At 39.0% G+C, this 21,731-nt stretch overlaps 1 protein-coding gene and 1 pseudogene across 1 annotated transcript in view; both read right to left on the reverse strand.

Moving 5' to 3' along the window:
- Positions 1–21,731, reverse strand: part of DPYD (dihydropyrimidine dehydrogenase) — a 1,003,571-nt gene that overhangs the window by 43,044 nt on the left and 938,796 nt on the right. The window lies entirely within an intron of this gene.
- LOC133760497 (ubiquitin carboxyl-terminal hydrolase isozyme L5-like) overlaps positions 14,406–21,731 on the reverse strand; it is a 52,314-nt pseudogene continuing 44,988 nt past the window's right edge.

Genomic DNA, 21,731 nt, shown 5'->3' on the forward strand with positions numbered 1-21,731 from the left:
CACTAAATAAAAGCTTAAAATGTACCTTGCTGCCTCATTTATCTGTGCTAGTATTTAGAATTCTTTTCTAAATAATAGGCAAAAACCCTCTTGGGCTTATTAATATTGGGGATTTAGTAATAAGCCCGTGGTAAAATTATAAGGCACCCCAAATTCTGGTAGCACACGTGGCACCCCGGATAGCATTTCTAGGGAACTTTAAGGGGCCACATTTTAGTGTAAATTTTAGGGGGTCTTCTCTGATTTCACTATCATATATTGTTTTCATTCATCTGATGAGGAAACTATGAGCAAATAAATTGTTTAACATGTTACTAAAACTTTCTTACATTCAGAATCTGATTATGTCGAGATGCTGTCAATTTTAAGACACCCTTTTTCAGAAATGTTCAAACATGGAAAATTTATGTGACAGAGTTGATAAAATGTGTTGTGTTCTTCAGGTACTTCTTGCCTCAGTTCTCAGTGTCTTTCTCCTTACTGTTAGTAGCCTTAGTAATGGCGTCTCATCGCTCTCAGAGCTTTGCTATGTGCATATAACATCATCATTCCTAAAATTCTACTTATAAATAAAAGTCCACATGTTATAAGTGTAAAACTTCAAAAGGTTTACCATCAAAGAAATGCTGGAACAAACATTGCTCTATTTCCAGTTTATTACAGAAAACAATGTATGAGTATCTCAAAGAAAGAGAAGATGAAATGGGACACTGCCAGATATTACTGATTTGGGTTAAATTCAGATGTGAAAGCTTTTGGGATAGGTGACCTTGTTTTTTCTCAGCTTCATTTCCCCTTCCATTTTTTTAAAATTAAAGAATAGGTACTATATGTACTCTCACCTCTCAATCTTCCAATATGAGTTCAAGGAGAAAAAGAAAAAAGCAACATTTGTTCCTTCAAAGAAAATAATCATGTTCTGATCATGTAAATGATTTTTTGCAATTCAGTTATCCGAGAGAGAGAGAGAACGCTCATTTGCTGGTGTGCCTCAAATGCCCACCAAGGCAAGGGCTGGGGCAGGCTGATGCCAGAAACAAGTCACCCAATCCAGGACTCCATTGTGGCAGGAACCCAATTACTTGAGCCATCACTGCTGAAGCTGGAATAAGGATCCAGAGCTGGGAATCAAACCCAAGTAGTCTGATGTGGAATGAAGGCTGCCTAACTGGTGTCTTTACTGCTGGGCCAATTACTCACACCCCGACCACTTTCTTAGGGTCATGATTTCCCTCTAGTTTTTCTGAATGAATGTCTTTGCGTAAGTAATACGTGAACATCTGACAGATTTACTTACTCCTTAGAGAAATGTCTGTTAATCAGTGTGCAGGGGCAATTCTAGCACTGCCTCTTCGAGATACTTTTTCTAAGGTAGAATGAGCCACAGTAAGAAAGATTCATAGGGCAATGTCAAAACAACACAGCATCATTATGTTTTTTAGTGACTGATGTATGTTATGTCAACCAACAATTCTAGGAACAGTAGGTTTTCCCTGAATTAGAATGACTCAAAAAGATAATGTCATATTTTATTAGAATCAATAAGATCATAAGCAAATACTATAGATTCCTGTTAGTCATCCAGTGTGTGGATACACGAATATATCCCCAAAATGCAAATCAGCTCTAAATACCTAAGTAAACTGTCTCCCACTTCACAGCCATTGTAATCCATCTCTTAGGTCAGACAATCCGCGAGATTTATCCTTCTGATCACACAGGATTTACTGCTTTTCATCATCCATCTCTCACATCCAGTAATCCTTTTACCTCTCCTTTCCAAGTTTATAACTTAAATATAATCTATTCACTACTGAAAAAAAGGATTCTAGTGTGAATAGGGTGTCTTAGCCAAAGCTACCACTGGCAATTCAACAGTTTTATTATACACAACAACACAATGGGGAGCCTGACTGCATGCTAATCTTCCTAGGTGTTTCCTGACAACACAGACAAGTAAGCTGGTTGCTGACTTTGGGGTCCTCACCTATTCTGACCTCTTTCTTATGGTCTGGCATCAGTTTATGTTTGAGAGAAAGTTTTTGATGGGGCAGAATTGGCTTCTGTGAGTTCTTCAGTTTGTTGTCAAAAATATTTTGAGTTTATTGTTTTTAAATTTCAAAAAAGAAGATCAGCTAATTTGTATTTATTCTGCAGAGTCCTAAGTGTTCATTAAAAAGAGAATGATGCAGGGGCCAGCACTGTGGTGCAGCAGGTTAAAGCTCCTATCTGCAGTGCTGGTATCCCATATTTGTGCTGGTTCAAGTACGGGCTGCTCCATTTCCAATCCAGCTCTCTGCTATGGCCTGGGATAGCAGTGGAAGATGGCCCAAGTCCCTGGGTCCATGCACCCATATGGGAGACCCGGAGGAAGCTCTTGGTTCCTGGCTTCAGCTGTTGTGGCCATCTGGGGAGTGAACCAGCAGATGGAAGACCTCTCTCTTCTCTGTAACTCTGCCTTTCAAATAAATAAATAAATCTTAAAAAAAAGAGAGCGAGAACGATGCTTTGGAGGAATATATGAAGTATGTAAAATGCTTCCATAATATATTCTTAAGTGAAAGAAAAAGTAAGATTAGAGCCATCTAAGTTAAAGGATTTTAATTTAGTTTAAGAAGTGATTGGTTTATATGTAAAACACACATATACTGTGGGCTCTCTAAGGAGTGAGATTAAAGGTGATTTTTTATATTAATTTATTTTTCTAATTTCTACAGTGAGCACACATTGCATAATCAGAAAAGTGTTCTTAAAACAAATATTGTCGTAAAAGGCACACTAATGGGAAATGTTATTTAAAAAGCTTGTGAAGAAATAAAATTATAACTATTATTATGGCCAAAACAGTACCCCATTATTTTTAAATATGAATCTCAAATTATAATCTATAATGGTAGCTAACAAATTTATACTTTGGGAGAATTCATGTGTAATGACTAAACAGATAGATATGTGATAAGCAAACCTCAGGTCTGCTTCTAAAATATAGTTAAGCACATAATAAGAAAGAAATATTCGTTCACAGCAGGAAAGCATTGCCTATAGTTGAGAATATAGATTTTTATTTCTGAGAATATAAAACTTTTAAATTTAGTTCTGGAAAATTAATATCCTTCAAAAATTAAACTATATTAACTTTCTACAAAGAATTAAAGCTCTAATGCTAGCTATTATTAGAGTAGGTTTCTTCCATTTGTATTGCTAAAAGAAGACATACACTTAGACAAACATAGGAAAATATTTATACTCAAAAACACAGATTGGCCGGCGCCGTGGCTCAACAGGCTAATCCTCCGCCTTGTGGTGCCGGCACACCGGGTTCTAGTCCTGGTCGGGGCTCTGGATTCTGTCCCGGTTGCCCCTCTTCCAGGCCAACTCTCTGCTGTGACCAGGGAGTGCAGAGGAGGACGGCTCAAGTCCTTGGGCCCTGCACCCGCATTGGAGACCAGGAGAAGCACCTGGCTCCTGCCATCGGATCAGTGCGGTGCGCTGGCCGCAGCACGCCAGCAGCGGCGGCAATTAAAACTCTGTCCCTTTAAAATCAATTTACCTAAACAACTACCCTTTACTGAATGGCCCTAAGCCTAAAAGTCTCATATCTCCAGAAGGATCTTAGGTGCCAAGTATCACCTGCACATCTAGGTAGAATGAACAGAGCAGAGGTGCCCTAGAGTTGAACAAGTGTTTACTGCTGCACACACTATGTTTTAATTTGTCTATCTGTGAATTGAAAAAGCAAAATATTTTTTGAATGATTGTGGTGATGCCTTTTGTAGGCCTGTCTTTTTAATGCAGAAGTCAGTGAGTATGGGAGAAACTGCACTAGAAAAATGAAACCAATGTATAAAAAGGCAAAGAAGGACTTTATGTAGATTAGAGGCAGCAGCAGCAGGTATGCTGGCACTGGAAAAATAAGGCATCAGTGTAGCTGGAGAATCTGTAATCAACAGTTGGTAAGAGACAGTGAAGGGTGGGACTTTATAAGCCTTGAAAACCCATAAAAATAATACTTTATCAAGCATTTAAAGTGAGTGGGTATTCATAGTCTCTAAGGCCTACCATATATAAATGTATATAATATATATACAAAATATGAATCTATGTCTGTATAAAATATGTATCACAAATGTAAATGTACACCCACACAAGCACAGAGGTAGAGAAGCTAATTGCCTTATAAATTCTACCCTCTGGTAGAAGCAAAAAACAAATGCATAAAAGATAAACTAGGCACTGGCAAGTGATATAAAAAAAAAGGAGTAAGTGCAGTAAAATGTTAATGAGTTAATAAAATATTGATTTTTGCCCCAACATATAAGATATTGCAATTCAGGAGATCTAGCTACACAGACTATAGATGCTGAGTCAGTGGAAGTGATCTGAGAGCCTGGGTAGTCTTCTGTCTGCATGACTCAGTTACCTTAAAGCAGTGTTTATTGAGCACCTACAAATTCTAGGCATTGATTCTATCCTAATCAGTGAGGACACCCAAGCTGACCATACCATGGGAACTCTGGAAAGCATGGCTATGGAGCATCTTTCCCAAACACAAGCTTAAGAAACCTAGATATATCAGTATACTTGAAACAGGTCATGGTGGTTGTGGGTGTTTGGTGTAGCATTTTAGACACCTTTTGCAATGCCCTAACGGGTTAATAAAGTAGTTTTTAAGAATCCTCTATGTTTATGTCTGCAGTGTGACCATGTCAGTAAAGATTAATGAGAGAGGCGTGTAGTTCCCTTGGGAGACTGGCCCTTCTCTCCAGGGAAAGTGTGATGTTGATAAAACATTTTTTGCCTGCATGGCCTCTGTTAGAACCTGGCCAGTGTTGACACAGACAACCACAGCCAAGTCACATACAGACAGACATAAATAAGTTAAAGTCATTTGATGTGAAACTAGTATTTAAGTTCCCCACCTTCCATACAAATTGGAATCCCATCCACCAGGAGGATGCTTCCTGTCGCAGTTTTCCTAGCTGGTGCCCAGATGCTGTCTTCAGGATTCCCCGGGGGCTTCTCTTCAGTGTTGTTGCTGTTGTCCTGTCTGGTGATGTGGCTTTCTCTTTATGCTTTCCTTTGTTCTTCCTTATTAATAAATATTGTGAGAGGTCTTTATTTCCTTGGAATTTGAATTGTCTACACATGTGGCCTCATCACACAAGGCTTTAATGTTACATGCCTGCATCACACTTTGGAGGATCTGAATCCGAGTCCCAGCTCTGTTACTGATTCCAGCTTTCTGCTAAAGTGTTCTCTGGAAGGCAGTGGTATGGCTCAAGTACTTGGGTCCCTGCTACCCACATGGGAGACCTGGATTGAATTCCCAAAGAGCTCCTGCATTTGGCCTGGCCCAGCCTTGGTTGTTGTGGGCCTTTGGAGGGTAGGCATTTTGGGAGCTCTCTCTCTCTCTGCCTTTCTAATTAAAAATAAAGTCCATGGAAAACTTATCAAAAATATGTTAATTTTGGTACAAAAATTTTGAAAACCACATACAACAGGGTCTTCAAAAATTCATGGAATGTGCGTGATATGAAAAAACTATACCTGGATTTCAATTTTTGTACCAAAACAAACTACTTTTAACTCCATTTTCCATGAACTTTTTGAAATCCAGTATATAGCTGGTGTGAAGTAACAATTCAGGAATCTACTACCTCATTTGAGAGGTTTTTCTCACAGACTTAGTTTCTGTATACAGTCTGTTTCCTGCCATGTTGTACAGTGCAGATCAAGTACAGGTTTTGGTTACGGGCTTCTGATACCTACTCTAGAAGGTCTGTGAAGAAGCAATCCCAGGCCCCTGGGGATAGAAAGCATCCTGACAGGTTGAAGGTTTTAACACTAGCTGGTTTCCAAAATAAAGCCTTTATTGATTGAATGCCTTATCAGCATCAAGTGGCACTCATTTATCTACTGCTTTCAATATATCTGAATATATGGATAAGCAAAGATCTTTCTTTCCTGAACAGTGTTCGCAGAACATCACCCAGAATCATGAGCTAAAGCAAAGCTTCATTATTGTTGTCTGGTTGCAGGGGTCACTTATGCTAAGGGTCAAGCACTCATCAGTTTTCCCACACACTAATTCACCCTATATACAGGGATCTTCCCATATTCTACAAGTTAATACAAGGACAATTAGAAGAAAACATCAGTCCATTGCATGAGGACTGCATGATACTTTTAGCCTTATAATGTCAAAGATAAAATTTTTATGTTTTGTGTAGAAGTTTTGCATTTTTAATCATAAGTGGAAAATTAGTCTACAACCATTGTCTACAATTCTCTTTAATGTAATATTTTTATAGTTTCATATTAAAGTTGATCTTGATTCATTGATTTTTGGGGGAATTATCTACTTCTTTTAAAACTTTATGGAAAGGGGACAAATTTCATGTATTTCCTATATACATATTTAAGAACAAAATGGTACTTCCGACCCTACCCTCCTCCTTCACTTACTCCCACCCTTTTCTTACTTTTCTTTTAGTTTTTACAATGACATACTTTCAATTTTTTTATAATCACAAGCTTAACCCTCCACTAAATACAGAATTCAACAATAAGCAGAAACTAGAATCGTTTAAATAACAGAGAACATCTGAAAAATTATTATTCAGATATAAAACTACCCACTCCTGGCCGGCGCTGCGGCTCACTAGGCTAATCCTCCGCCTGTGGCGCCGGCACACCGGCCGGGTTCTAGTCCTGGTCGGGGCGCCGGATTCTGTCCCAGTTGCCCCTCTTCCAGGCCAGCTCTCTGCTGTGGCCAGGGAGTGCAGTGGAGGATGGCCCAAGTGCTTGGGCCCTGCACCTGCATTGGAGACCAGGAGAAGCACCTGGCTCCTGGCTTCGGATCAGCGCAGCGCGCTGGCTGCGGCGGCCATTGGAGAGTGAACCAACGGCAAAGGAAGACCTTTCTCTCTGTCTCTCTCTCTCCGTCCACTCTGCCTGTCAAAAAAAAAAAAAAAAAAATTTAAAAACTACCCACTCCTGATATCCTTTTAATAGTGAATTTTAAAATTTGCTTTCAATTCTATCAATGATTACTGGTTATATATTTTTAAAATATGGGGGTAAGAATACAGATTAGCAGTTAAGACTTGTTAAGATTCCTGCATCCCACATTGGAGTACCTGGGTTTGATTCCAGTTCCAGCTTCTGACTAGCTCCCTGCTAATACAACCCTGGGAGGCAGCAGGTGACAGCTCAGGTATTTGAGTTCCTGACATTCATGTAGGAGACCTGGATTGAATTTTGGCTCCTGGCTTTGGGCCTATCCCTAGCCGTGATGGGGTATTTGGGAAGTGACTCAGCAGATGGAAAATATCTCTCTCTCCATCTCAAATAAACAAACATAAATAAAAGCATAAGAAAGTTGGGGTAGGTTTTATTTAATTAGAAATTATCCCTTCTAGATGTTCTTTGTTAATGAATTATATCTAAAACATTATTATTCCTGAATTCCCTCGTGCATGAGTTCAATTTTCATTTTTAACAACATATAATTTTACTTTCTCCTTTTTTTGCAGTTTTATGATAATTATATGTATTTATTGGATTTTTCTTTTTTTTAAAGTCACTTTTTGCTCCATATTGTGGTTACTTTCCAGACAGCTCTGGAAATGAGGACATTCCCTGTACATCCACTGTGTGCCAGCCCAGGCTGACCTGCCCTTCTCTGGGAATACCTGACTCTCTTCACATAAGTAATCTTCAGGTTCCACTGTGAACTTTTCCTCCTTCTATCTTCTCCCTCTCCCTACCCATCTCAGGATGCTCTTTCTTTTTCTCTTTCTTTTCAATTTTTTAAACTCTTTTTCAAAATTTTATTTCAGGTATACAAATGTCTTGCATTTCATATAAACAAATTTAGGAACATAGAGGTTCTTTAAAGCTAGAAAATTTGGCTTCCCAACATGTAGAACCATAAGTGGTTCTACATATCTGCACACATGTGGAAGAATCAATAGATGAGTACAAAATAGATTCTATGATTCCTGCCTTCAGCATAGATCCAGGAATAGGTAGTGTATCAAAGAATGGGCTCTGAGGTATGCATTTAGCCTACAGGTTAAGACACTAATAAAGATGCCTGTGTCCCTCAGTGCCTGGGTTCAACACCCAGCACCGGCTCCTGACTCCAGCTTCTTGCTAACTTAGGCCCTTGGAGGCAGAGGTGATGGTTCAAGTGATTGAGTTATTATCACTCATATGAGACCTGGACTGAGCTCCTGGCTCCTGATTTCTGTCCTTACCCAACCCAAACTTTTGTGGGCATTTGGGGAATGCAGTAGATGTGAACGCCCTTCATGGTCTCTCTCTCTCTCTCTCTCTCTGTGTGTGTGTGTGTGTATCTGCTCACTTTTTCCCTTCCTGCCTGCTCCCATCCCTTGCTAACTCTCAAGTTATAAAAACAATTAGGGGGCTAGCACTGTGGTGTAGCAGATAAAGCCACTGCCTGCAGTGCCTGCATCCCATATGGGCACAGGCTTGAGTCCTGGCAGTTCCACTTACAATCCAGCTCTCTGCTATGGCCTGGTAAAGCAGTAGAAGATGGCCCAAGTCCTTGGGCCCCTGCATCCACATGGGAGACCCGGAAGAAGCTCTTGGCTCCTGGCTTCAGATAGGCACAGCTCCAGTCTTCGGAGCCATTTGGGGAGTGAACCAGCGATTGAAGACATCTCTCTCTCTCTCTCTCTCTCTCTCTGCCTCTGTCTCTGTCTCTCTGTAACTCTGACTTTCAAGTAAAATAAATAAATCTTTAAAAACAATTAGGTCTAACAGTATGAGTTGCATTAGTGGCTGTTTAAGCATCTGGGAAGAGCAGCATCCTCTGAAGAGTACTGAGTCAGGAGTCAGGAGTCAGGAGATTCAGTTCCTAGGATCTTATTTAAATTAGTTTTCTGCCACATTAAAAAAACAGCTCTCATCTAAGGATTTGTTCACCACATTTCTCTCTTACTATCTGCTTAAAAGATTAGAGAGGTATAAAGATACACATTGCAAAAATAATCTAAGTTTTACAATCACATTTATCTGCTTCCAAGCTTTTACAACTGTTTGTTTTTAATAATTCACTTTTCAGTGGTTTATACCAGGTCATGTAAAGATCTAAGTGAAGTGAGAACACTATTCTGCCAATTGCAGATGGATGAAAAGTTTGGAAGATTCTGATTCCATTCTCGGCATGCTTACCTGGGCGAGAGACAGCAGCTGCTCTGATGGAGGCCTCTAGTGTACGACAGACAGACTCTCTTCATCTTTCTGAAAAATGGTTTTTAATGAAAGAGGAGGGATAACACAACCCTTATGGTTTCTTGAAGGCTTTGGAGACCAAAGGCTCTTGCCTTCCAGTATTAGCAACTTGGAACAAAAAGCATTCATTACCTAGCATGCTTGGTTTACTGTGATTTCTAGTGGCACACTAGAACCCAAGCCGAACAGCTTTGGCAAAGAAAGCCCGACACTAGTGCTTTAAGAATCCTAGCTTATGAACATCAAGAAGAAGTGAATTCTTAAGCCACCCACAACACATCTCAACATGTCAGTGTGTCCCCAGCAGTCAGTAACAGTTCTCCGCACCAGAAGACCCACTGTTCAAGGCAACAGCATGGAAATTAGCGAACCCAGTGTCCTGCTTCGCAGCCCAGTGCCTTGATTTCCATGAGTTGACAGGGAGATGATATCAAAGGCTGCAGAAACGGTGTTAAGGGATAGCTCAAACGCCGCAGTGTGTGGTGGAGCAGGTGAGCAGTTAGGATCGTGTGTCACCGGCTGACAGGAGAGGGGGTGTCAGGCTACCCTGCGAGTGAACATGGGCCCTATCATAGAAAATGTGCTTTTTGTTCCCACTTCGGATACCTAAAGGGAGGGGCAGCCTTTCTGGCGTGAATGCACTGCTGCTGTGAGGATCCAGGAAAAGGTCTTCTCGGGGTTTGTTTAAAAAGGTCAGCTCAGGAACTACTGACCCCCATGACTTCATCCTGACAGTTTCAGCCCTCTCACAAAATCACTCTTGTCACTTCTAGCCTCCTGTGCTTTTCTGAAAACAAAACCCTCCACCACCTGCCGTCCATTATTCCATCAGTGAGCAACATGCGCGCTCTTCAGCTGATATTTCAATTTATTTGTGGTTAGATGTGCAGTAATCCTCTGCCTGAAGCCGAGGGAGCAGTTTAAAGATTTAAAACAAAACAAAGCCGGTGCTTCAAACATCTCTTCATGCAAAGCTTACCAGACGCAGAAATGTGGCTAATTCTCTACCACACAAAAGCAAAATGAAGACACGCAGATGGTCAGTGCCTGCCCTCTGCAGAGGGAGAGGCAGGGTTGGCTCCAAGTAACAAATAATTATCCAGCCCCTTTGTAAATCAAGTTGTACCACTTCTCCTGTGAGCATCCACAAAGGCGGCTGCATATATTTGCTATTAGCTCCTCTTTGTCTGGGGATTTTGTTAATGCCCTTTCTTCCTATAAGTTTATGTCGTCGTGTTCTCACATTTGACACCGACTGCAATAGCCTTGCGGAAGGGACCTTTGTTTCTATTTTCTTCAAAATGTGTATTCCTCAATGAGGTTTCATCTTAATCTCTTCTTTTCAAAGGGATATGAATTGAACACGCAGAGAATCAGCCTAACAGGACCGATTATCAATTTCCATTTCCTTTCAGTGCCTTTGCCACCCGTGGGCCACCTAGACAGCCTTCCTCCAAGACAAAGGGTGTCTGAAGCGGACAACTTTATTTTATACACGGGTCTCTTGGTGGACGACAGAGACTCATCGCCTGCAATAAATCCTTCCTCCGACGCTTTCATATAATGCACAGCTGAGCTAAAAAGGAAATCAATGTTGCAATTTTAATTTAGCACTTTCATTCCGTTAATTTATCTAAAAAAAAATCCTATCGCACGACTTTCCCTTGTCAAAACAGCCAATTCCTGTCAATGTGAAAATGCTTTGAATTTCTGCCCCCCTCCACCATCCGCTGCCTTTTTTTTTTTTTTTTTTTGATTATAGTAGGATGGCTGTAAAAACCATGGGTCACATACTAAGCTCTCCATGTTTTTCTTGTGAGTGCAAAGCTTCTTTTGAAAGCAACGTGAGCTCAGCAAGTTGGAGAAGGATGCCAGCGTCTCTAGGGAAAAAAGAATCCAGGGCCAGTATCGTTTGTTAGCTTTGCTAAAGATGTTTGAGGTATGCGACTGCCATGGAATACCAAGTGTCTGAAATGCATGTTTGACAGTGAAGCCTGATCAAATTAGTAAACCAGGGCTATTTAATCATGATTAATTCGTGGGGGGAGTTGGAAGTAATGCAAAACATTGTGCTTTCCGTCGGGGCACTATACAATGACACTGGTTTCTTTCTTTTCTCTCTGTATTTCCAAACCTGTGAATAAGCCACAGATGGAGGCTTACCCAACTCTGAGCACAATGCTGTCATAGAAGTATGGGGGCAACTGGACACCACCCTGCATCAGTGGCCATGGTGGAGATGTGCAGTGGGAGGCTTGGGGAGAATATTTTAGGGCTGCGGACTGTTAGTTTTTCAACAGGACTCTTCTGTTCAAATACCACGTTGTTAGAGATATCTTTCCTAACCATCTTCCCTGCTTCCTGCCACTCCTCCTAGTCTACCCTTCCATGCCTTTCTTCACCCTTAGCAGTTACGACTTTCAATCTCACTTTATAGTATACTATCTGTTGACTGTCTATCTCTATCTCACCAAAGATAAGCATCCTATTTGCTCATTAAATTATCTTCAGAGTAGGGAATAGCTTTTTAGATCTTGTGGGTGTTCCAATAACGATGTTTTCAAATGAACTGCTGGAGGTCACTCTGTCAAGTGGCCCCTTGGGTACAGAATGGCAGTGTTGGACCTGTAGAGCTACCCCAGAATGGAGACCTTGTGTGAAGGGGCTACTGCACGCTGATTCACATAATGACTCTGTTGGCAAAGAAAACCACCGCTTGTTCTCTTTTTTGGAAATAAAACCTTCATGATCTCGACAAGATCTGAACATGGTACAGGAGAGGGAGCCCAACTCCAAACAGGGGCAAGGAATTAGCCTCAGTGTGGGCTTGTAAATAAAGTCAGGTTCTGGCTCTTGAGTGTGGCTGAGATAAATCTAGGTGATCTGAGTTTAAAATGAGGCTTCAGCTATTGGATCAGCAGGCTTTATGAGAAATAATTCAATGAGGACCATTATAGCACATGTACTAAACACTGCAAGGGAGACACATCACGGCAGAGGTCAACAGGTGGACTATGACCTAGGGAATTAGCAGGTGTGTTTCAAGTCTACAGCAAGATACAGAGTGTGCCTTTCTGGGGAATCAGGGAAGGTTTCTCCAAGAGATTGTCTTGAATTTTCTTTTCTTTGCTTTTTTTTAAAACTATATAAAAGTTTATTGCTGTTTTATTCTAAACAGAAAAAAAGAGGGATGACAGTGCATATATCTCTGAATGGGTGGGGTGCAAAGGCATAAAATCCATGCCACAGAATATTATTCATCAATAAAAAAATACTATTGATACACTAACAGCCAAAGTGAATTTCCAGAGAGTTATGCTGAGTTAAAAATGTTAATGCATTGTGTAACACATTAATAATCTTTACACATTAATATTCTTTAAATACTAAAATTTATGAAACTAGGGATTAATGGGGGAAGGAAAGAAACCTGAGGGATCCTTGAGGTGATGGAATTTTGCTCTATCTTGACCATGTAATTATCCGTATGTTGGCGGTGATATTGTATTGCAGTTTCATAAGATGTTACCATTGCAAGGTGGAACACGCATGATCTCTCAGTATTATTTCTTAAAAATGAATGCGAATGTATAATTATCTCAAAATTAAAAATTTAGTCCTATCATTATGATCAATTGTGAACAGAAATTGATCACTTGGACTAGTGAAATGGCATTGGTACATGCCACCTTGATGGGATTGAATTGGAATCCCCTGGTATGTTTCTAACTCTACCATTTGGGGCAAGTCAGCTTGAGCATGTTCCAAATTGCACATCTCTTCCCTCTCTTATTCCCACTCTAATATTTAACAGCGATCACTTTTCAGTTAAATTTCAACACTTAAGAATAACTGTGTATTGATTACAGTATTCAACCAAAAGTATTAAGTAGAACAAACAAAAAAAAATACTAAGAGGGATAAAGTATTAAGTTGTTCATCAACAGTCAGGGCAAGGGCTGATCAAGTCACCGTTTCTCATAGTGTTCATTTCACTTTAACAGGTTTCCTTTTTGGTGCTCGGTTAGTTGTCACTGATCAGGGAGAACATATGATATTTGTCCCTTTGGGACTGGCTTATTTCACTCAGCATAATGTTTTCCAAATTCCTAACAGGGATCATTTTTCAGTTAAAATTTAAACTCCTAAGAATAATTGTGTGTTAATTACAGAGTTGAACCATTAGTACTAGAACAAAAGGGATCACATAAACAAGACTAGTGGCTGCAAATACTAATGGATAGAATAAAAAAGGGAGAGAACAATCCAACATGGGAAGCGAGATACACAGCAGACTCATAGAATGGCAGACGTCCTAAACAGCACTCTGGCCTCAGAATCAGCCCTTAAGGCATGCGGATCCAGCTGAAAAGCCCATGAGAGCATTTCAGGCATGGAAAGCCAAGACACTCTGGCAAAAACAAACAAACAAACAAACAAAAAAAAAAACAAAACCTAAATGAAAGTTCTCCGGAAGTGAGATACCAGTGGAAAGAACAGGTCATCAAAGAAGGAGGTACCTTTCTCTGAAGGGAGGCGAGAACTTCCACTTTGACTATGACCTTGTCTAAATATGATCAGAGTTGGTGAACTCAAAAGGCTTCCATAGCCCTGGCAACTCGTGATAAGAGCCTAGGGTGATTACTGATGCCATAAACAAGAGTGTCAATTTGTTAAGTCAACAACAGGAGTCACTTGTACTTACTCCTCATGTAGGATCTCTGTCCTTAATGTGCTGTACATTGTGATTTAATGCTATAACTAGTACTCAAACAGTATTTTTCACTTTGTGTTTCTATGTGGGTGCAAACTGTTGAAATCTTACTTAATATATGCTAAACTGATCTTCTGTATATAAAGAGAATTGAAAATGAAAAAAAAAGTAATTTAATAATTGACAAACCCTCAAGACTAAAACTCTAGTAAATATTTGTGCAAGTATCAAACAATACAAAATATGGAACTGAATGGATATCAACATGTTGAACTTCTCTGAAGATAAGTTGTCCTATTATTCTGTAATAGACATCCTGAATGCATGAATCCAATCAAAATTAGATGTTCCATACGTATTGCTAAGATAATAACAGATTTTTTTTAAAATGCTTTAAAACCAGAATGTTATGTTAATGAGATTAGCTGAGTCACTTTTGTATCCTTTTTTCTATAACTGGTCTCACTGCACTGATACAGTTATCCTGATTGTGTGTCCTTAATTGGTCCTTCTCTTAATCCATCTAACTCATACTGTCAATCATTAACAGGAACATAACTGACAAAGTGAAAAGCATCTTCTTTTGCTGATGTCTTTGTGTCACATTCAAACATTTCCTGTCTGGTAAAACTTTATGTACATGTGGAATCACATCCAAATTGCTCAGTGCCTCACTTTTCATAGCTGCATCAAAACTTTGTGAAAATTCTTCAAACTCTGATAATGCCTCTCCTAAATGGACATCTTGATGGGTACAGTTCAGTAACACACTTATTTTGGCTTGAGTATTACAAGCATTATTAATTAGCTGCTTGGCAAAAAATTTTGTGTCAAGTCTGGAGTCCTGGACCTCTGAGCCTGCTGGTTCTTCTGGCTGCCATTTGAGAAAAAAAATTAACCCATGAACTGGCTTAATATATATTCTTTGTTATCTTTATATTTCTTTCTTAATATATTTTAAAAAATGATTTATTTAGTAGTCAAAATTACAGAGAGACGAATAATCTTCTGTATGCTGGTTCATTCCCCAGTGGCCACAATGGCCAGGGCTGGGCCAGGCAGAAGCCAGGAGCCAGGAACTTCATCCAGGTCTCCCACATGAGTGCAGGGGGCCTAAGTACTGGGGCCATCTTCCACTGCTTTCCCGGGCACATTAGCAGGGAGCTGAATGAGAAGTGGAGCAGCGGGGATGCCGGCACTGCAGACGGCAGCTTAACCTGCTGCACCAGATTGCTGGCCCCTTAAACTGCGCCTTGACCCAAGAAGAGGAGACTAGTGGATGATTATTGTGACTCTTTAATGTCATTTATTGACTTTTTAGTCCTCAGATACACTGCTTTGCTTAGTCAAACTAATAAGGTTGCCTATACTCTCAGATCTTTTTCTTCTATGCTTGGATCTAGTTAGGTCATACCACCCTCTATTATTTTCAAAGTAAAGGTCAATGACCATCTGGCCAGAGCCTGGCACAATTATTTAAGATTTAAAGATAAAACTTAAGTTTTCAGTTGACGAAACATAGACCAAGAATTATGATACTAACAATAACACTGTAGGTTCTGATTGCAGTTCTGAAAAGTGGGCATTTTTACACAGAAGATGAGTATTTGTTCTGCAGGTCATTCAATACTAAGATATGCATCCAAAGAGTTTACCATACTTCCTATGACAAAATTTATTTTTTCTAATAAATTCTGCCTCTAATATTAAGGCTGGGTTTCACTGGCTCATGGAGATTTAGTCATTTATTGTCCTCTGAAACTGGTACTATCAAATAAATTTAAGAAAAACAGTAAAAGTTTAACTGAGTTGGGTTTGAAATATAGTACCTTCAATAGCCCAGAGGACTCTCTAACTTTCAATCTGATAAACAAAGTAAATATGAGGAAAAATATATATGCTTCTTGGCATCACATTCATATGCTAGCTTATTTATGAAATTTTTCTTTATTGGTCCTTTGTATGTAAGAAAATCAACAATCCTGATGCTTTGAAAATGGTGAGAGCATTTATTAACCAAGAAAATATGGATAAACATATACACACGAACATATATCAATACTGACTTTTGCTTTTAATTCTCTTATTTGCCATTCTCTAATTTTTCTACTTGATATCTGTATAATTTTGAAGTTTTTTGTTTTTGTGAGCTCCATTATAACACCCTAAGTATCCTATTTCCTATTTAGCTGCTGCTGTGTTTAGGCGGATGCCTTTATTGAGTTATCAGAGGACTGTGCAGGTTCCGAGCCCTGCAGCATAGAGAAGCAGCCTGGGTGAATCAGGTCAATGTGCAATAATGAATCTGGGCCCCTGCCAAATATGGTTTGCCATTGTGATGTTCTATTCTTGCATTTTAAATTGTGATGGAGGCTTTGCATTTCACTTCTTCTTGGATTTTGCTTTACTGAACACCTTTAGCAGAAGTATTTTCATATTCTCAATTTCCATGTGAAGCTCACAGATTAATTTTTGATTTTATGGTTTGGAATAAACAATGCTTGATCTGTAGTAACTAGAGGAGAATTTCATTAAGAATGTTATTGTTATCTCTTTACCAAAGTAAATCACCTCCACTCTTGCTCTGTTCCAAATAGCACAGATTTCTGTTTTTTTTTTTCTTTAAATTATTACTGTGTCATTAGTTTGACAGATTTTAATCCTTGATAAAGTAATTTTCCTAACTTTAGGTTATTTATTTCTTAATATTTTGTTATAGAAAAGGTAAATAGTCATGTTCACTAGGTTACAATGCTTTAACATGACAACTTTAGTAACTTCTGGAGGTAATTTAGTTTTATTTTAAAGACATGTATATTTTGAAAGGTAGAGCAAAAGAAAGATAGTGAGGTAGAGACAAAGGGAAAGATCTTCCATCTGCTGGAATACTCCCCAAATATTCCCATAATGGCCAATATTGGTCCAGGCTGAAGCCAGGAGATAGAATCTTCTTTAAAGTCTCCCATGTGTGTGGCAGGGTCCCAAGCACTGACCATCGTCTGCTGTGTTATCAGGTGGACTAGAATGGAGTTGGACTGGAAACAGAGTAAGCAGACAGGACTTGAATCAATGCTGATACCAGATTCTGGGGTAGCAAGCAGGGTTTAATCTGCTGTGCCACAATGCTGTTCCCCACTTTTCTGGGTAATTTGAAAAACAGAGAGGCTGTCTCCTAAGGGACAGTCCAGAAAACCAAAAGACTAGATTTATTCCCAGCATAGATTCCATAGGTCATTTTGTGCATAATAATTTGTACTTTGTGTTTTATATTATTTCTTTCAACATGTTTCAGTATCTACCAAGGAGGATAGAATATAGCTGTCATCGTCCATTGGAATTTATTCTTGCTGTTTGGACAGACTAGAGACAAACTGTTTGATTTCTCTGGAAAGAAGTCCACTGTGACGTGTTAGATGCTACTACATTTTTTTTTTTGCATCATTTTTATGCTGTTGATGAACTACCCTATCTATCCACATCCTAGATGTTTATGTATCCACACTGAGAACACATCAGCTGACATTTTATTAGTGATTTTTTGAGTAACTGGTGCTTTACAAATTTAGAAAATCACTTCTTTTTATCTACTAAAGGAGGAGTCCATTAATACTCTCTAAAATCTAAAAATCTGTGGGCTCTTACCTGGGGAGTTAAAGAGTACTTTTCCTAATGAATGTGAAAGAAGGACTCCAGGTTTACCCTGAATTGTGGAGGCAACAAATTAATCATGTAAAATTGCAACTTCTATAATGTGTTTTTAGCCTTAATTTTGAGAACAAACTAGTGCAAAAGAAGTAAACCACTTGGATTTTACAATAATTAGTAGTGGCAAGCATCAAGCGCTTTTTAGTTACCTATAGATATTAGGGTTTTAATACATGTATTAAACTTTTCTGAATAAATGTCTTGTTGAAAGCCTTTAATCCTAGCAAAACAAGCCTTGGCTTTGACTTGTCTTTCTGACCTGCTGTTTTCAGAAACAAGGAAATAGTTGAAAAGACTCACCTTTTCCGTACTATTTGTTAGTAAATGGAAACTGAATGCATATGACAATGTCTTCTGTTTTATATGGATCCATTTTTTTTTTCAAATGACTATTTTGTAGATGCCTTTAAATGACAAATAGCTGGAGAAGTAGAGGAGCCCTTTCTCCACTTTGAGTACAAGGCTTCCTAATTATTTAGTCGATCTGCTCTTTAGAGTTTAATTTCTAACATGAATATTTGAGAAATTTATGTAGAAATCCTAAATATGATTATCAGGGGTGGGTGTTTGGTGCAGTGGCTAAGACACAGCTTGGGATGACTATATTCCATATTGGTGTGCCTGGATTCAAGTTCCAGCTCCACTTCCAATTCCAACTTCATGCTAGTGAGCACTCTGAGAGGCAGGAAGTGATGGCTCAAGTAATTGCATCCCTGCTATAGAGACCCAGATTGAGTTCCCAGCTCCTACTTTCCACCTGGAAATTTGGGAGTGAACCAGTGCATAATAGAAGATGGATGTCTTTCTTTCTCTCCCTCCTTCCTTCTTTCTTTTCTCCTCTCTCTCTCTTCCTACCTTCCTTCCTTCCTTTTTTCTTTCTCTCTCTCTCTCTCTTTCTCTGTCTCTCTCCCTCCTTCCCTCCCTCCCTCTTTTTTTATTTGAAAGGCAGAGTTAGAGGCAGAGGCAGAGGCAGAAAGAGAGAGAGAGAGAGAGAGAGAGAGAGGTTGTCCATCCACTGGTTCACTCCCCAAATGGTCACAATGGCTGGAGCTGAGCCAATCTGAAGCCAGAAGTCTCTTTCAGGTTTCCCACGTGGGTGCAGGGGCCTGAGGACTGGGGCCATCTTCTACTGCTTTCCAAAGCCAAAGCAGAGAGCTGGATCAGAAATGAAGTAGCCAGGACTAGAACTGGTGCCCATATGGGTTGCAGGCACTTCAAGCAGTGACTTTACATGCCACACCACAGTGCTAGCCCCTCTTGCTTTCTTTTCTTTCTCTCTCTCTCTCTCTTCCTCTCTATCCTTCAGTCTACCTGCTTTTCTTTTCTTTTTTTTTTCTTTTTGAAAGGCAGAGTGGATAGTGAGAGAGACAGAGAGAAAGGTCTTCCTTTTGCAGTTGGTTCACCCTTCAATGACCGCCGTGGCCGGCGCACCGTGCTGATCCGAAGGCAGGAGCCAGGTGCTTCTCCTGGTCTCCCATGGGGTGCAGGGCCCAAGCACTTTTGCCATCCTCCACTGCACTCCCGGGCCACAGCAGAGAGCTGGCCTGGAAGAGGGGCAACCGGGATAGAATCCGGCGCCCCGACCGGGACTAGAACCCCTACCTGCCTTTCAAATAAATAAAAGATGTAAATGTGAGTATCTAACAAACATGTCCCCATCCTAATAATTTCTTAATTAACTACAAATATTAAGCATTTCTTTATAAATGTTTTATTTATTTATTTATTTATTTATTTATTATTTATTCCACTTATTCACATTCAAGCTCCTGCCAAATCAAATTTCTTGTAGTAGCCAAGTGCTTCACTACATATCATGCACCTCAGCCTATGGACATGCTGTGGCTCAACCTCACATACCTTTCCTCTTTCTTTAACCTGGTGACTATCTAGTATTTCTTAGGTCTCACCTTGACATCACCTTATCTAAGAAGCACTCAGTGCTAACTCACTTTTATAACACCTTGAATGAATCAATTCACAGCATTTACTACATCACCCTGATTTTTTTCCCTAGGCTTAGTTTCTTGAAGGACAAGGATGAAGTCTTATAGTATTATTCACATATTGCCTATCATATAGAGGTGCTCAAATATGGATATTTGTATTTTAATCTTTTATTTAATATGATTTCTACATGTGATTTCCTCTTTCCAGCTCTTTCCCATTCCCTTAGAACAACACCTTGGGAATCTCAAAATTTATGTTTGGAATTTTACCTTTTTACTTTGTCCAAATGGTCACTCACTCATTCAACATCTATTTTTGAGTTTTGTTGTGTCAAAGCTTGTACAAAGATTTCCAAGAGTAACCATATTGGATGTTACCCACTAGGCACTTAGAGTCTAATAGAAAAAAGAGCACAGAGAATGTTATCATCAAGTCTGACTTCATATCATAAAGAAAGAAGAAATTCCAAGCCATGACAATGATAAGAAGGAAAAAGAGAAAGCATATATAAATCATTGAGAAAAGACCAATTACAACTCAATATTTTATGACAAAGAGTAGAAATGCTGTTGGTATGTTGAAGAAGGGAGCCTGGATCCGGGTAGTAGAGAGTCTTGAACGTTAAACTACAGAGCCAGATTTTTGTAGGTAAAGTGGACTATTTTAAAGTTTACGTTTACAGCCTTGTCTCCACTGTTGAGGAACAGTGTTTTTTAATTCTTACTGTTTTTGGGATCTTTGCATAGCGTAGAGTTAATCTTATGAGTAAAATGTAAGCTGAAAGTAGATCATTGTAAAAAAATTGAGAGAGGGAATAAGAGAGGAAGGAGGAGGAAGGGTGTGAGTGTGGGAGAGGAAGGAGTGCAGGGTAGAAAATATCTATGTTCCTAAATTTGTATGTATGAAATACATGAAATTTGTTTACCTTAAATAAACAAATTAAAATAAGAAAGTTTCTGGGTAATTGTATGACTTTCATTGACAGATTTTTGCTTCATCTTCCTGCACACTTTTGCTAATCATTTTTACTATGAGGCTGCAGAAACATCTCTGTTCCCATTCCAAGTTCCTTTTCCTATTATTTTATGACATCCTAAATGATTTCTCTAGGAAGTTCAACTTAATAACTATTAGAAAGGTCATTTTCAACCCCTTGCTCCCCAAATACATTAAGCCTTTACATCAGGTTCAAAATCCCGATGACTAGCACCTACTGTAGTTTCTTACTTGCCTCCTTCCAATACCAATTTACCTGACCCAGATTTTCCTGGTTCTTTGGAAACCTTTGACACTTGCTTTCCAACTTCTGTAGCTATTTTCTCATCATATAGCCCTCTGTGTTGTTTCATTTTTGAAACCCCAACTCATGGATGATCCCCTTAGACATTTTCTTGGGTTATGTGACAAGTATATCAATAGACGCCATTAGCCATTACCCCCTCCACAGTATTTTATATTGCAATGATAAATCCTGTATAAATTGCTGATCTTGCATGAATCAGGTACATAGTACTAGATACTCAATAAATGCCTAATAAATGAGTGAATGAATAAATGAGTATTAGTTCATGGTAGAATACATGTTCCTCAGAATCAAGTATTAGTTTTCATAATCCACTCCCTCAACCACTCTCATTGACACTGGCACAGGCACTAAATAAATTCCAACTCAATGAATGAATAATTCCCTTTGGAGAAAGAAATATTTGTAGAAAAATCCCAAGGAAGTACAAAAAAGAATAAATTTTCTTACCTCAAAATAGCAAAGAATCATATATGGTATTTTGGATAAAACAGAAATATAAGTATATTTTAGCTCTTATTTTCTGATGCCTGGCATATAAGCTTTCAATGAATTATAGAAATTGTTGATTCCTTATTTTTTTTTCAAAAAAGCCTGACTCAAAGGCTTCATATCTTTGAACTAAATAAGAGTTCTGGCTTTTTATGACTTGCACAAACAAACAGAAGCTGAATGTGGTTAGAGTTACCCGTGCCTAATATTTTAATTCCATTGTTCAATAATTCCCATTCTTTTGCATTATTTTTGCTTTATTATACTCTTATAGTACTCTCAAATATATCTATAAAACTTTACAAC

Source organism: Lepus europaeus, chromosome 5, assembly GCF_033115175.1.
Source record: "Lepus europaeus isolate LE1 chromosome 5, mLepTim1.pri, whole genome shotgun sequence".
NCBI lineage: Eukaryota > Metazoa > Chordata > Mammalia > Lagomorpha > Leporidae > Lepus > Lepus europaeus.